We start from the raw sequence: 14,613 nt of genomic DNA on the forward strand, positions 1-14,613 counted from the left end.
TTGCAAAGATAAATCGATCAATCTAAATGATTTCCAACCGACAAAGTTTTGACCATTTTGATTAAGGTAAGCGTCATTGCAAAGCACTTTGCAAAACACTTTTACCTTAATGCTATAGCCGTGGCTAGCTCTGGCTAAAAATAGATTAGTGGTCAAGATGTTCGATTTTAAGATCACTCCAAATATCCTCCTTCCTTAAAGTCTCTTATTTTCCTTTCCCAGCAGCCTTAAAGTTGAAATTGTTGTTAAAGTGGACCAAAATAAGTGACGAATCAACAATGTTGTTGTTGTTTTTGTTGTAACATGCTAGCGCAGCTAGCGTAGCTAGCACGGTCGGGGAACTAGCTAACTTTGTTTAAAAATAACCCGAGATTCTTCAACTTGAATTCACAATTGATAAATAAACATAGCAACCAATAAAAGCCAAAGGTTTTGGGAGCCATCCTACCTCAAAGCATACGTTGCCATGTAGTCCGGTCCGGGCAGTAACATCGGCAAATGTTTGTAATCCAATCGATTCCGCTAATCAAACGTTTCAACGTGTACCGCTGCAAAGAGTGTTGAGCTAAATCTTCCGCACATGTCTTGCTTACACAAGTAACGTTAGAGGAAGCTGGGGGTGACATTCATCAATAACAAAAGAACATTCGGCGTAAACACAGCTTAGTCCGCTGGAAAGTTGTCCCAACAGAATACTATCTATATCTGTCTGTATTATATTGCCCCCAAGTGGCCAAGGCGCACACAACAGAAGAAGCAGCACCATATCCATTGAACTGAAGCAAACAAGCAAAAACAGTTGAAGTCTTTACGTGAATTGAATTATGTCATCGCTGTATATTCTTATAAAGTACGGTATTATATTTTAGATTGTTAATATATAATAATTGTGTTGTTTTGTTAGGGAAGCAGGAAGGGATTAACCACATTTCACTTCATTTCTGTGGGGAAAGATGCATATTGACGCCTTCTTAAAATAATCGCTTGTCATGTTTCAATTTTTTCAAGAAACATTAAAAAACAAACAATTTGTATCATGAGATGATTTAAGCAAAAAAAAAAAGATTGGCAATTATTTTAACTCATTCGCTGCCATTGACGGCTATAGACGTCAAAAATTCATTTGAACTAATTCTATTTAACATTTTCCCCACTTTTGTTAACAAAAGTATGAAAACCTTGAATTTTTTTTATTGTACATTTAGAACAGATATAAAATTTGCAATTAATCGTGAGTTAACTATTGAAGTTATGCGATTAATTACAATTAAAAACATTTAATCGCCTGACACAATTAAAAAAAAAAGGTTATAAAAAATTAGGGGCGTCAGGCGATTACATTTTCTTAGTGTAATTAATTGCATGACTTCACTAGTGAACTCACGATTTATCACAAATTGCAGTTGCAGTGCTAACCACTACAGTGAGCTGCTGGAGCTGTTGCTGTAAATTAGAAAATCCTGACTTGTTATGACTTTTCCCACTCGGACAATGACACTCAATGTCTTTTTTTTTTTAAAAAATCTGTATTTTAATAGGAGAAGGAAAAGTGCCAGTGAATCCGTGTCAAACCTCTCAGCTCGTTAAAGTGGCTTTGCAGAATGAAATCATTTCTCCTCGAGCAGCTGAGGGCTTGTATAACTCCTGCCTTGTAATGAAACTAAATTATTTCTGAAGGCCTTTGATTCCTTTCGTGCTGAAATGCAGCGTCGGGAGGAGGAAGAGGAGGAGACGTGAGAGCGAAGAGAAGAGGAGGAAGAAGAATGTATTTGGGGGGTTGGGGGGGGGGGGGGGTGGCTGAATTGAAGATCTGTCTCATGACTTAAACATTCAAACAAGCCCACAGTGCTCAGATTCTCCACCAGGTCAATTTGCAGGCTCAGCGCTTGCATCAGAAGAAGCATTGTAACACGCTTCTGTCGTCACATTCTGCTTATTGTGCTTCTTGGCTAATATTGGAAATATGGAAGGGGGGAAAATGACTGGCACATTTGGATATAGCCTGCTAATGAAGCAGAGTGAAGAATGACATCATGATAAAAAAACATGTCATTGCTGTATGACACCTACTTATTTGATTCATTTGAAATTGCATGTAAAAAAAAAAAATGATTAAATTAAATTTTGTCCGTATCTTGAGCCAAAGTTCATCTAAATTTTTGAGGGATTCAACTGACTATGCAGACGATTGCATAGCCAATAGCCTGAATTTGATCTGTGTTTGTTTATTTTCTATTTTTGAGGGATTCATGTGGATGAACACGTAGCTTTATCCAGAGCCAACCAAACACATAGCTTTACATTTTGGTGGAATTCAACCAATTATGTGGATGACTGATGATGGATTGATTATCAGGAGCCTTTTTTATTTTATTTTAAATCTGATATTTCTGATTTTGTCAATTTTTGAGGGATTCAACTCACTATGTGGACTACCACATAGCTCAATAAAAAGCCTGCATTTCTATAGGTAGTTTATTTTGTTTGAGGAAGTGGAATGACTAATTGGACACTCGCATAAATGTATCCAGACCACGCATTCATATTATACAGTGGTGCCTTGAGATACAAATTAAATTTGTTCTGTGATCACGTTGTAACTCGAAATGCTCATATCTCAAATCATCATCAAAAATATAACCTTACCCACATACAAAAAAAAAGAAAAAAAGAAAAAGAAAGAGCAATGATGATGACATTACCGAATGAACAATACTGAGCTTTTAAATACTTAAAAAATAATAATAATAAAATTTAAAAAAAAGAAGATTTTTTTTAACCTTATTCCAGTCTCCCAGAAGAAAACCTACAAATTTTATAAAAGGTAATTTTAATAAGGGGTGGCTTAGCTCAGTGGTAGAGTGGTCATCTTCCAACCCAGAGGTTGTGGGTTCGATCCTATGCCATTGTGACCACGAGCAAGATACTGAACCCCCAGTTGCTCCTGATGCTACATCATCAGTAGGTGACTGTAAATAGCGCTTTGACGGCCTTGTAAGGTGGAAAAGCTCTATGTAACTGGAGTTACCATTAATAAGGTAAAGTTTTTAAAAGATGAGTTTCACAACTACTGTACGTGACTCACTAAGCTGAAATAATAGCAGTTGTTTTTTTGCAAGGGATAAAGAATATATGCTACAGCGAGTAATTTTCTATTGTTTTCCTCATGTGTTGATGCACATGGTTTTACATTTTTATTTCTCTTTGATTTCTCTTTAGTTTGACGGTAAACTTCAACTGGGAGTGGCATTAAAAGGAAGTAAACACAAAAGCTTTGTTAAATAACATATTTTATGTGCTTCCAGTCCCCGCTAGTCTAAACACAGTATTCCGATGCCATCCTCTGCTGTCGCTCAAAATTGACTACCTGCGGGCTCGCATTGCGAACGTCATGGCTCACCTGTTTTCTGGGTTTGGGCAAGTGATATTCATGACGTCGTGATCCGTCAATAGATATCACACCAATTCAGGCCTCTGGGTTGTTACATTTCCCTTGTGCTTTATATGGGGTAGACAGTAACAAAGTCAGAGGGTCTGCTTGTGCTGTTGCTAATACTCCAAGTGGAATGCGGTGAAGGTCAGATTCCATTAGGGAAGTGTTATACAAGCCGAGTCCTGGGTGGGAGTCGACAGAGGAGGTTCTTTCACTCGCTTGCTTCGCCGACTTCAGAGGCAGCTCAAATTCCTTGGGGGCATTTATATGTAGCCAGGTGATTTCCGAGCTCGCCTGTCCTCCCGGGGAAGGCAAAGTGTTTATCTTGCCCGTCGGTTTGAACAGGATAAGGGAGAGGATTTACAGGGGTGCCGTTGCCTGCTTGGTTGCAAAGGGAACGAAGGCGGGGGGCAAATCAATGTATGACCAAAATATATGATTGGCCACAAAGAAACGTAAGAAAATGGTGAAGCAAACACAAATAATGTACTGTGTGGGCCACTCAATAAAATCTTTAAATTAACTTCTTAAAGGAATGAAGGAAGGGTATATGAATGATATGAAAGGGAGGATGAAAGAAAGGTGGAAGAAAACAAATTGAAGGGAGAAACTGTGGAAGAGGAGAAAAATGAGGGACTAATAAAAGGAGAAGGAAGGAAAGTAGGAAAGACAAAAAACTGAAGGAAGGAAAGGGCTGATTGAAGGAAAGAAGGGGGTGATGAAGGTAGGGTTGAAGGTAGAAATGAAAGTTGGAAGGATGGACACAAAAATGGTATGAAGGGAAAAAGAAAGACGTGCGTGGAGAAAGGATGAAGGAGAAAGGATAGGAGGTAAGGAGGAAGAAGGAAGGAAGGAAGGCAGGAAGGAAGGAAGGAAGGAAGGCAGGGTGGATGATGGAAGACAGGAAAAGAGGGATCGAGGAAGGACGGAAGGAAAGGAAAAGAGGGGTCGAGGAAGGAAGGATGGATGGATGGATGAATGGAAGGAAAGGAGGGACGAAGGAAGGAAGGAAGGAAGCAAGCAAGGAAGGAAGGAGTGAAGAAAGGATGGATGGATGGATTTAAGGAAGGAAAGAAATGAGGGATGGAGGAAGGAAGGAAGGAAGGAAGGAACAGTAGAGCAATAGATTGAAGAATATGAAAAGAAGAAAAACAAGAATGGACGGTAGGAAGGCTAAACGATGGAAAGTTGGACGGAAGGATTGAAGGAAAGGAGGAAGATGGAATGAAGAATGAAGAAAAGAAGCATGAAAATGAGATCATTTCAATGAAAGACAATTATTTCTGTTGCTATACGGTTGCTGTGCTAATGACTGAGGCTACGATGACTGCGTTTCTGTTCTTAGCGCGCAAATGTGACGATGGCGATTGTTTGAGACCTCCATTTTGTGTTCTCAACCCTGCAATAAGACAAAGCCTCAGCTCAGCGTTATGCATTGTACATGACAACAACAACAGAGGAGCACCTTTGTTTGTGTTGTGTTGACAGTCGGCGGCATTAGCATTTAGATAACTCCTGTGGATGTGACAGAACTGAAATCAGGGAAAGAATAAATGCGGCCACTAATACAAAGTCACACGTGCAATCAAGACAACTTGTATTGGATCGGATTGGATTCACTGTGCTAGCGTTTATTTTAGCCCCGTGTGTAATATGTCAACGTATTTCCTCAAACGCTAACCTGAAGAGAGGATACCGTACCCCAATTGGTTGCCTTGTATGTCACTCAACTAAAACACATAAAGACACACGAGTAGGATTTCAAATAAAGGTTTTTCATGTGAGCTAAACGGTGTCGATAAAAGCGCGATATAAGTGCGCTCCATTTACCCATTTTACTTTTGCAGGAATATGGTTAGTAACGTTTATCTGCTTTCTGTTTGATTTCTTTTTTAATCAATACTTATGACATGAAGCTATTCAGTATTGCTAATGCATGGCATTCATCTACTTGAGCGGGGTCACAAGGAACACGGCAATATCACCTTTTCACATTATTAGAAAAGTAAATGAATAGCAGAGAAGCATGTAAAAAAGCACACTTTGAAATTCAATTACAGTTGCATTAATAAAATATGTACATCTTTTTTTTTTCAAAAGGATTTTAGAAGAAAAGCATGCATTCTAAATGGTTGCCTCCCTGGCAGTTTGCTTTTTACCAATATAAATACAAGAGGACATATGGATGCAAACGTCTGTGTAGTCGTTAGTGCCTGAGATGTGTGTGAAATGAAACAATTATTACAATTAGTAAAAACTGACAGAATAACTGCCACCTGACGATCCATTATTGTCAAGTTTGAGTCCAATCGCCGGAAGCACTGTCATGTCAAAAGAAAAAAGGTAAAGCAGAGCTGCAGTTGGCAAAGATTATTGTCAGCTAACAGTGTTAGCTTCTGATATGCAGCGCATACTTGAACTTTATGTCTGTTTGGCGAAATGGATGGATGGATTCGCTAAATTAACTCAATTAAGTGTAATTTTTGGTGATGAAGTGCTGCTGCCACCAGTGAAAATACAATCTTCCAATAACATGGCAAAATGTGGCTAGATTTGTCTCTTGCCACTTTTTGGAAAAATAGTCGATATAGGATTAAAAAAAAAAAACACTAATTTGACAACAATGAGTAGCCATGGCATGGTCGCAACGCCATAGCTCCGCCCCCGGTCATCATGGTAACATAAGCTATATTTGGCATTAGCTTGACACAGATCTGGCCCCACCCTCAAAACTGAGTGATTGTGGATGTAAACATGATTATTTTTACCTTAATGTATTTTGCTAGATGATTGTCAGATTTTGACGGTATCATTTTATGTATTTTTATTTTCATTTTACATTTGGTTAATGTGAGTCATTGAGAAGAATTGAAAGAAAATGTCAGGAAAAGCTCTTTCTCCATAGAATCTTTCATAAACAGCCTCCAGACTATAAGCTGTTTGCTAACGTCACCTATGAGGCCAGCAATGGCGTGTCCCCATAGCAGCGTTTAATTCAAATGTAAATCAATGAATGTTGTTTTCGTAATTGTTTTTATCACATTTGTGCTGCGGGTGGGGAAACCCTGAATCCATCAGTATTCCAGTCACCTACTGTGTGACATGAAGAGCAAAAACAAGAAAGCCTTGGACAAAGCCGTCACAAACACACGTACACACACACACACACACACACACACACACACACACACACACACACACACACACACACACAGCCTTTACAAAAAAAAAAAGCTCCATTGAAAATAAATGGCAGCCTTTGGAGGCGGAAAGACGACGGAAGCCTGCGTAAAGGTTAGCGAGCGAGACGGCGTGCCTGCAAGTCACTCAGCGGGGCACGAAGATAGCGGCACCTTGTCCGCATTCCAGGTAATGGAGATGATGGCGAGCAGAGGACAGGTTGGAGGATTACGGGAGTGACGTTTGCACAGGGCGATCACCTTTCCTGCATTTAGCTGGACAAGCCTGGTGATTATGTTGGCTTCAAAGCGGGTTTTCCCCCTCAGGTTCGATAAAAACATGACATGTCGCAATGGCAGGTGGTCGTTAAGAGTTCAAAGTCTTTGCAAATCCTTGTTTTGGTGCAAAGAACCCAGAAAGAGAAGAGTTTATGCTGACAAAAACTATCAAGGAGGGATTAAAAAAAAAAGTATTCTGTCCGTCTTCACAGCCTTGTCCCACCATCCAGCTTTTCATCAATTACACAGGTGTTGTGCTAGGTCTGTTGTGGTTTAATGACTAGTTTTATCTGAAAGTTAGCTGTCCCACAATCCTGGTATTCAACCATTACGTTACGTTTTTACATCGGAAACTTTCCACCTAATGCCTGCCTTTTCACTTTTACACAGGTGTCTATCTCATTCCAGTTGCTACTCCTGAAACGTCACACCTCTGTCCTGCCATGCCAGAATTGACCATTTCGACAGGAAGTGATCCTGGTTCTATCCTGGTTCATTTTTTCAGCATTACCGTTCTTTTTCTGCATTCAATATTTATAGCCATTGCTCTGGTTCTAGTTACCAGGGGAACTTAATTAAAAACCAGCACCCCAATTCTGGCTTTGATATTACGCAGGTGTCATTTTTTTGCTTTTCCTATCACCTCCAAAATTTCAGACTCCTGTTCCGCTTTCCCCGTATTCGACATTTGCCCAGATATCACCTTGACTCCGTCCCAGTTCAGTTTTTACATCTGAAATGTTACACCTGTGTCCCACCATTTCTCATTCACACAGGCATCCGTCCTGCAGTTACTAATCCTGAAATTTCAATCCCCTGCACCGCCATCCCAGAATTCACCATTCCCTCGGGAATTATCCTACCTTCGCCCCGATTCTTCTTCTAACATTAACTCGGCATTCAACATTAGTCAGATTTCCATCCAATTGTTTCGAATTTTTTAAGCGAATTTACTGAAAATGCACAAAACGGACATGCGACTTATGCCCGTTCACATCTGTTCTTCTTTTGCGAATATTGAGAGGGGACTCCGCCGCTGTAGGTGGCGGTATACACCATAGAGATGGGATCCACCAGTAATTTAAAAGAAGAAGAAGACCAGGAAGCGACTGCGCCGTGCGATGACGTCGTATGAGTTTTCTTATGTAATTCTTGATAAACCGTAGCGTTTCTTTGTCCGGCATTGCTTTGTGACTACAAACGTACGTGTGATGTAATATCTGGTAAAAACGTGCGACGTGTATCCGGTCTTGCCAGCGGTTATTCGCAAAACCTGTTTTCATAGCCAAAATTCGCATTTTCCTTTTTTCGATACGCTTCAAAATCCACCCCTTCAAACGTAAAAAAATGTACGATTTTTTTTTTTGCACCTGTGTCCCGCAATTCCACATTTACACGGGCCTCATACTAGATTTGTCCTAGTTCTGTTCCTACCTCTTAAACATTACACGCAGTCCTGCCTTTCGACATTTCCACAGGTGTCATTGGAGCTCCGTTCCTGTTCCGTTACTACCTTTCGCAGAACAGCAACACCGAAAAAGGGAGGATGAAAGCGGACTTACACCATATTTGGCCTTGGCTGAATGAGGGCTCTTGGTTATTGTTGTGTTGCTAACACTACATTTTGATAGACACTTTGCATTGGGCCTCCAACTTTACCATCTCCATATGTCAATGATTTGCAACGTGACAAAGACGGAGCACATTTAATAACTGAAGGTTTTGTCAGCAGGGAACAAAAACAACAAGCGTCGTCTACTTTTTCGGGGGGCTTAGCTGCTGCTTGGCTTTGTGCGCGTCCTCCCTCCACTGAGCAAAGTAGCCCCCCCCACCCCCCCCCCCCCCCCCCCCCACACACACACTATATTGCCCCCCTCCCCACCTCCCAGCTCACTTCCACCTCTTTGTTTGCTTTGCTGCTGTTACCATGGCAACTGAGCGCAGGGCCCCCATAACAGAGGCCCATAGCACCGGCAAGAAGGGATGGTAGTGGGAGGGGGGGGTTTGACGGTGAGAATGGCTACACACATAGGCCATCAATTACCCAAAGGTAATGGCCGGGTTCCAACTCCGCCATAAATCGAGCAATGGTGTCAAAACGTCCTTGTGATTGCAACATGGAACATCTCAATCAACGGAATTATTCTCGGGATGCTGCTGTCGACGCAGTTGTGCGCCCTCCGCCACCTACTCAGGTGAAGGGTTTTGCCTCTCGTGTTTTAAAAATGGACGATGGTTACACTGACTGTTTCATGTTACAATATGTTGTCATACAAGAAATCAGAGTGCTAAAAGTAGGAGATTACATGCTTCAAATGGGGGGTCCGGGGGGCTGGTTCTGAGCCTCATTAGGCAAGGTCTTGACATTAAAGACCCTCTCTCTCTTCCGTCCAGCCGGTTTGTAGCCGCAATGCTAACATCAAACGGAGCACTGAAAAGGTGACCGTACGCTCAATGGCCCAAAGCTGCTCATTCATCCTCCAGGAAATCAGGCTAAATGGTTAAGCTGGCTCCTCCTTCCGCCTGCCAAAAGAGGCTTCAGAGGAGTTTTGGGGCTGAAGAATTTCAAGTGGCGTTTGAAGAGGGCTACAGAAGTAATAATAATAAAAAAGAAAGAAAAAAAAAAAAGAAGAAGAAGAAGCCGGGATTAGTTGTGTCAAAGAGACACACCTGGGTTTCCGACAAAGTCCGAACCGCCCACTCCGGACAAGCTAAGATAACTCATAACAAACAAAGCACTTTGAAGCACATATTTTGGCAGTTAAAAGTAAATAAATAAATTGTGTATTGTAGAATTCTAAACGGATGTACATAAATAAGCTGCACGCAGATGTCCGAACATCTCGATTTGTTTTCATAGTTTGAAACATTCACAACTAACACCTGCAGTACAATTTTTCATTGTTAGCATTAGCATCCACAGATGGCTTAAATGTAATCTTCGTCTTGAGTAGTTTGTATTTATTTATTTATTTACAATCGAGCAGTAGCCTACTTACTGCTACAGCATTTTGAGTCTACTGAAGTTAACAATTTTGATTCGTTGGTGACTCAAATGCACAGAACTTTTGTTGTTGTTGTTGTTGTTAGCATTGATTTTAGCATCCACAAATGATTGAACCATCAACCTTCTCTTGGTTTATTTTGACAATTATGCACTGCTTAGTCCATTCTAACACGACTTGGATACGTCTTGAGGGGGTTTGACAGTTGACAAGTATCAAACATTCATGACGGACACCCACAGGCCAAGTTTTGCATTGTTAGTATTGTTTTATGCATGAAGCATCCACTTTGTCTTGATTAGTTTATTTGACAATCAAGCAGTACATGCTGTGACAACATTTCGAGTCCACAGTTGTCGGTAATGTCTTCTTTTTTGGTTTTGACATTTGACAAGTTTGAATCGCTCAACACAATTTGTCATTGTTAGCATTTTTTTTTAAAAACATTTACAGCCACAAATGGCTGAAAAAATAACTTTGCCTTGATTAGTTTTGACAATCGTGCACTACTTCTGAAGCAGTTCACAGATCTCTGAAATGCCTTTTTCGATTTGCTTCGACAGTTTTAGAAATTTGAAACGCTTGCGGCTTCCCATTGTTTTTAGCGTTAGCATCCAGACAGCTGAAATGTCATCTCCGTCTTGATTATTTAGGTAATTGTGCACTACTTCTACAACATTCCAAGTCCACAGATGTCTGAAGTGCCTTCATCTTGATTTGTTTTAACAGTTGACAAGTAAAAAAAAAAAAAAAAACGAACATACGGTGTGATCATTTCGACCAATATTTTGAAAATGCTTGTGTACGAGAACAGGCCCTTTTCGCGGGTTCGTTCTCCTCCATGTTTTTTTTTTCCCCACTTTGCTTTCTTCTGTCAGCGTGTGATTGATACCTGTGCTGGCGGCCGATATGCTTCTCCTAATTTTAGCATGGCCCGCTCACTCCCTCGCCAGGGGGACGGCAACAGGTAAGGCGCTCGCTCGCCGGAGCGTGAGGCCATCTGCACTGTAACTAGGCAGTGATGAATGGCTTCACTACGGTGCAGCTCACACACTCCATCTAGTTAAGGTACATTAAGTAAGGACTTCCATTTGCCTCCAGCCTTGTGTGATTTGAATGGAGGCCTTTGCACTCATTAAAATATGATTACAGGAAACCTACTGATTGATTGAAGATTTCTCCCCTTGTGTTATTACATGTGGATTAATTACAAAAGAAAATAGTTTTTATTCCTGAAAAATAATAAAATAATTAAAAGTACAGTCATTGTTTTTACACTAGTACAAATCTGAATACATTTTCTATTGTACACATTTATGCATTCATTATTATTTTATCACAAACAATGGGTACAAGAGAAAATGCATATTTTAAAATTTTCAGATTTTTTTTCTGTCTTAATGGTATTTTGGATATAAGTCTGGTACTGAAAAACACAAATATAAAAAAAAAAATGGAAAATAACATTTTATTTTTATTCTGTAACTGTATATTTTGTCTCATGAATGAAAACATAAAACTGCTTTAGAAAGAGGGAAAAAATGATAAATGACATCTCTCTATGGCGATGCCCTTCTTTTGGCCTTCCCTCGTGTTCCAACAATATTAATTTTTATGGATTTATGTATCGGGTTCCCGCTTGGAGTAAAGTGGGTCACTTTCATCTTCGAGCAAAGAAGCCAACGGGGTACCTGACCCATGTGGGTCGGAGTTCATCTTCACTCCCGTGTGCTTTTTCTTCTGTGTCCGCCGTCACTTGTGATTAATCCGTTAATGTGCGCATGCAAATTCTCCAAATGGGCCTCCTCGGATTGTTTAGTAGCCCTCGTCATGCATATGTATGAGCCCCTATATTTAGTTACTTCTCATCAGGGTGCAACGAATGTGAGTCTTGGAGAGAATGGTGGTTCCGAGCTTGGATTCAGCCCCATTTTTATACACAAATACCAGATAGATCACCGACCAACCTGCAACACTTTAACCCAAATGCAAAGTAGTCTGATGTTTTATTATGTGAGGCTTTCAGAGCTGTAGTGCAGGGATTCTCAAACTTTTTGGGTCAAAGGACCCCTTACAGGCCAGAAATATTTCCAAGGATCCTCTTATAACCTTACGGTAATTATACAGAACTACCATGTGTGCCTCGTATTTAGGGATGCGCACAAAGGGTTGGTGAGAGAGCTAGCTTAGCGCTGGCTAGGATGAGGCTAGTAGCAACATCGATTGATTTAAAATGGGACCAAAAACATTCTTTTGTCTGCCGTTGGCCAGGGTACGGCACAAGATCCTCGAGATTTAAAGTAAGTTATTTTGAACTAAAAAGGTTATCTTTTCCATCTGTTGTATAAACTACACTCTGATACGTTTGAATGAGATAAGTGATGAATGTGGCTTTGTAAACATATGATCAAGATTAAGCGCTTTATAAGTGCACTCCCTATTCCAGTTCCAGTTGTTCATTGCCGAGCCAATTTTGACAAAGTAGCCAGTACAAAGTATAGATATCTGTATTGAAATGCAAAGATTAAAAGTAACATTTTAAAGAAGCTATTTTCAAGTATACTTGAAATCTTAAAAATAAATAAAAAAACAATAAAAAACATCAAACTAAACTAAAGTCCACTGCATAGAGCCATCGTACGTATTCCCATGGCCATGCCGAGGCACATCTGGAGTATGATGTCTAGTGGCTGCTATGAAGCAATCTTTCGATTAGAAGTAGGAAATTGCTTCTGTCAAGACCACTCAAGAGTGGGGGGGGGAGTGACGCTAGCTAGCTCTCTGGCTCCAATTTGAGAAAAGAGGGTTAATGTAATGTGACGTCTTGATCACGTTGATCATGGCAGAAGAAGAGAGAAGGAAGGTTGTTTTTTTTATGAGGATTTGCTACATTCTGTAGGATATCATCCCCGTACAGAACGGCATGGTTGTTGGTGGTTCCACTTATTCCGATCGCCGCTATCATGCTAATATGCAAAACGCTAATTCATGCTAATTCATCATAATCAAAAGATTTTGGCAGTGCTTCATTCATATCTCTGTCGCATTTGGAAAGGTGGATTTATGGGTTTGCTGTGGCATCCGAGGTGTAGGGCATCCAAAGTCACTCTTGTCACACAAGTTATCTCACTCGTTTTCGTGTACTGTGCTCACAAGTGACCAGCGTAACAGAACAGTCGCCTCTGTAGTAGCCCCCCCCCCCCCTCACACACACACACACACACACACAAACACTCGCAAGGCATGACCAATCAACCCACGCTTAATCCAAATGAAATATTGGTGTACCAATCGGATCGATCGTAAATCGTTTAGTCTTGCCTGTGTGATGCACAAGGATGACGTTAGCATCTCGGGCGCCACATTAGTGTAGCAGTTGAGCTAACCCAATACCCCACACGTCCCAATAACGATGTCGGTCATTGTTTTGTTTTGTCAGTTTGTTTGTATTCAGTTCCCTGCTTCATTTCAGTCTTTGTCAGATCATTGCTTCTGCCGGTGTCTCTGTTATCTTCCTGTCTGTGAGTGTATTCCCAGTTTTGGTTTGCAACATTGTGTTTTGGAATTGTTGACTTAGTATTTTTTGATTCCATGTGCCTTGTTTACTTGCTTTTTTCTTTTCTTTTTTTTTTTAGATTAAAAGCCTTTTTTTGAGTGCAATCCTGACTTGTCTCCCTGCTTTAAGGAAGAGATTCCATGATTTAGCCTTGAACAAATAACAACAAAATAAATACAGCCCTTTCACCCAGGCAGGAGCTGTCCTATCTAGCCTATATGCTTGAACTAATAAAGCCTCACACTGCTCAGATGAGAGGCAACGGTCCTCTTAAATCAACCACAACAGTCCAGTTGCAATTGATTCAATGCTCTGAAAGTATTTGGGAGAAATCGAAAAAAACGATGCAAACTGGCGAGAACAAATAAACTTGCCAGAACATTAAGAAGCACTTGCACAACACTGTGTGGTGGTCATAAATTCAAATGCAAGACTTGTTAATGATCTTCTGACACCCTGCCTATAGTGCTCAGGCAGGAAAATACTCCCTGCACAGGCTCCAATTAGTCTCTCTGGAAGTTTAATAAGTAATGTCCAGAAAAAGGGTTTTTGCCGCATGGGGCCGAACTCTCTGTGGGTCACCTTTTACCTTCGGACAGGGAGGAGGGAAAGCCTTTTGTTGAGGACTCAGGCATTCCGTTTGTAACCGTTTTAATGGCCACGGCCTCCTGGTCGAGAGGTGCTCGCCGAAGGCACTAATCTACGGGATTAGTCCGCCGTGTCGGCCAAACAAACCTGACCTGACTGAAGAATCTGTGCATGTGCGAGTATACATTGACTCCATAGGAGAGCAAAGGCATGAGGGATGAGGAGAAGGGAGTACGCTGGGGTATGGTGGGGGGATTGTCCATCAAGAGATTAGCGGGGATCAAGCATTCAGGCGTATATTTAGACTTTGAAAGGCTCTCCAAACATGAGTCAGTCCTCAGAAGAGGCGATTGATAGCAGCCAAGGATGAAAAGGTACGGACAGGAAAGCTTAGCAAACATACAATGTGGACTGCGGTGTAACAAATGTCAAACTAGAGAATGCAATTTCTGTAGATATTGCGTGCGAAGGCTGTAAGGCTGAATGAAAACTGGAATTATTTGGAATGATATTGAATGGAATGGAATGGTATACAATCCCAAGAATTAGCTGAACATGCTAAAGTTGGAATGG

This window comes from Leptonotus elevatus, chromosome 9 (genome assembly GCF_054856555.1).
Source record: "Leptonotus elevatus isolate MCC_2025b chromosome 9, RoL_Lele_1.0, whole genome shotgun sequence".
Taxonomy (NCBI): domain Eukaryota; kingdom Metazoa; phylum Chordata; class Actinopteri; order Syngnathiformes; family Syngnathidae; genus Leptonotus; species Leptonotus elevatus.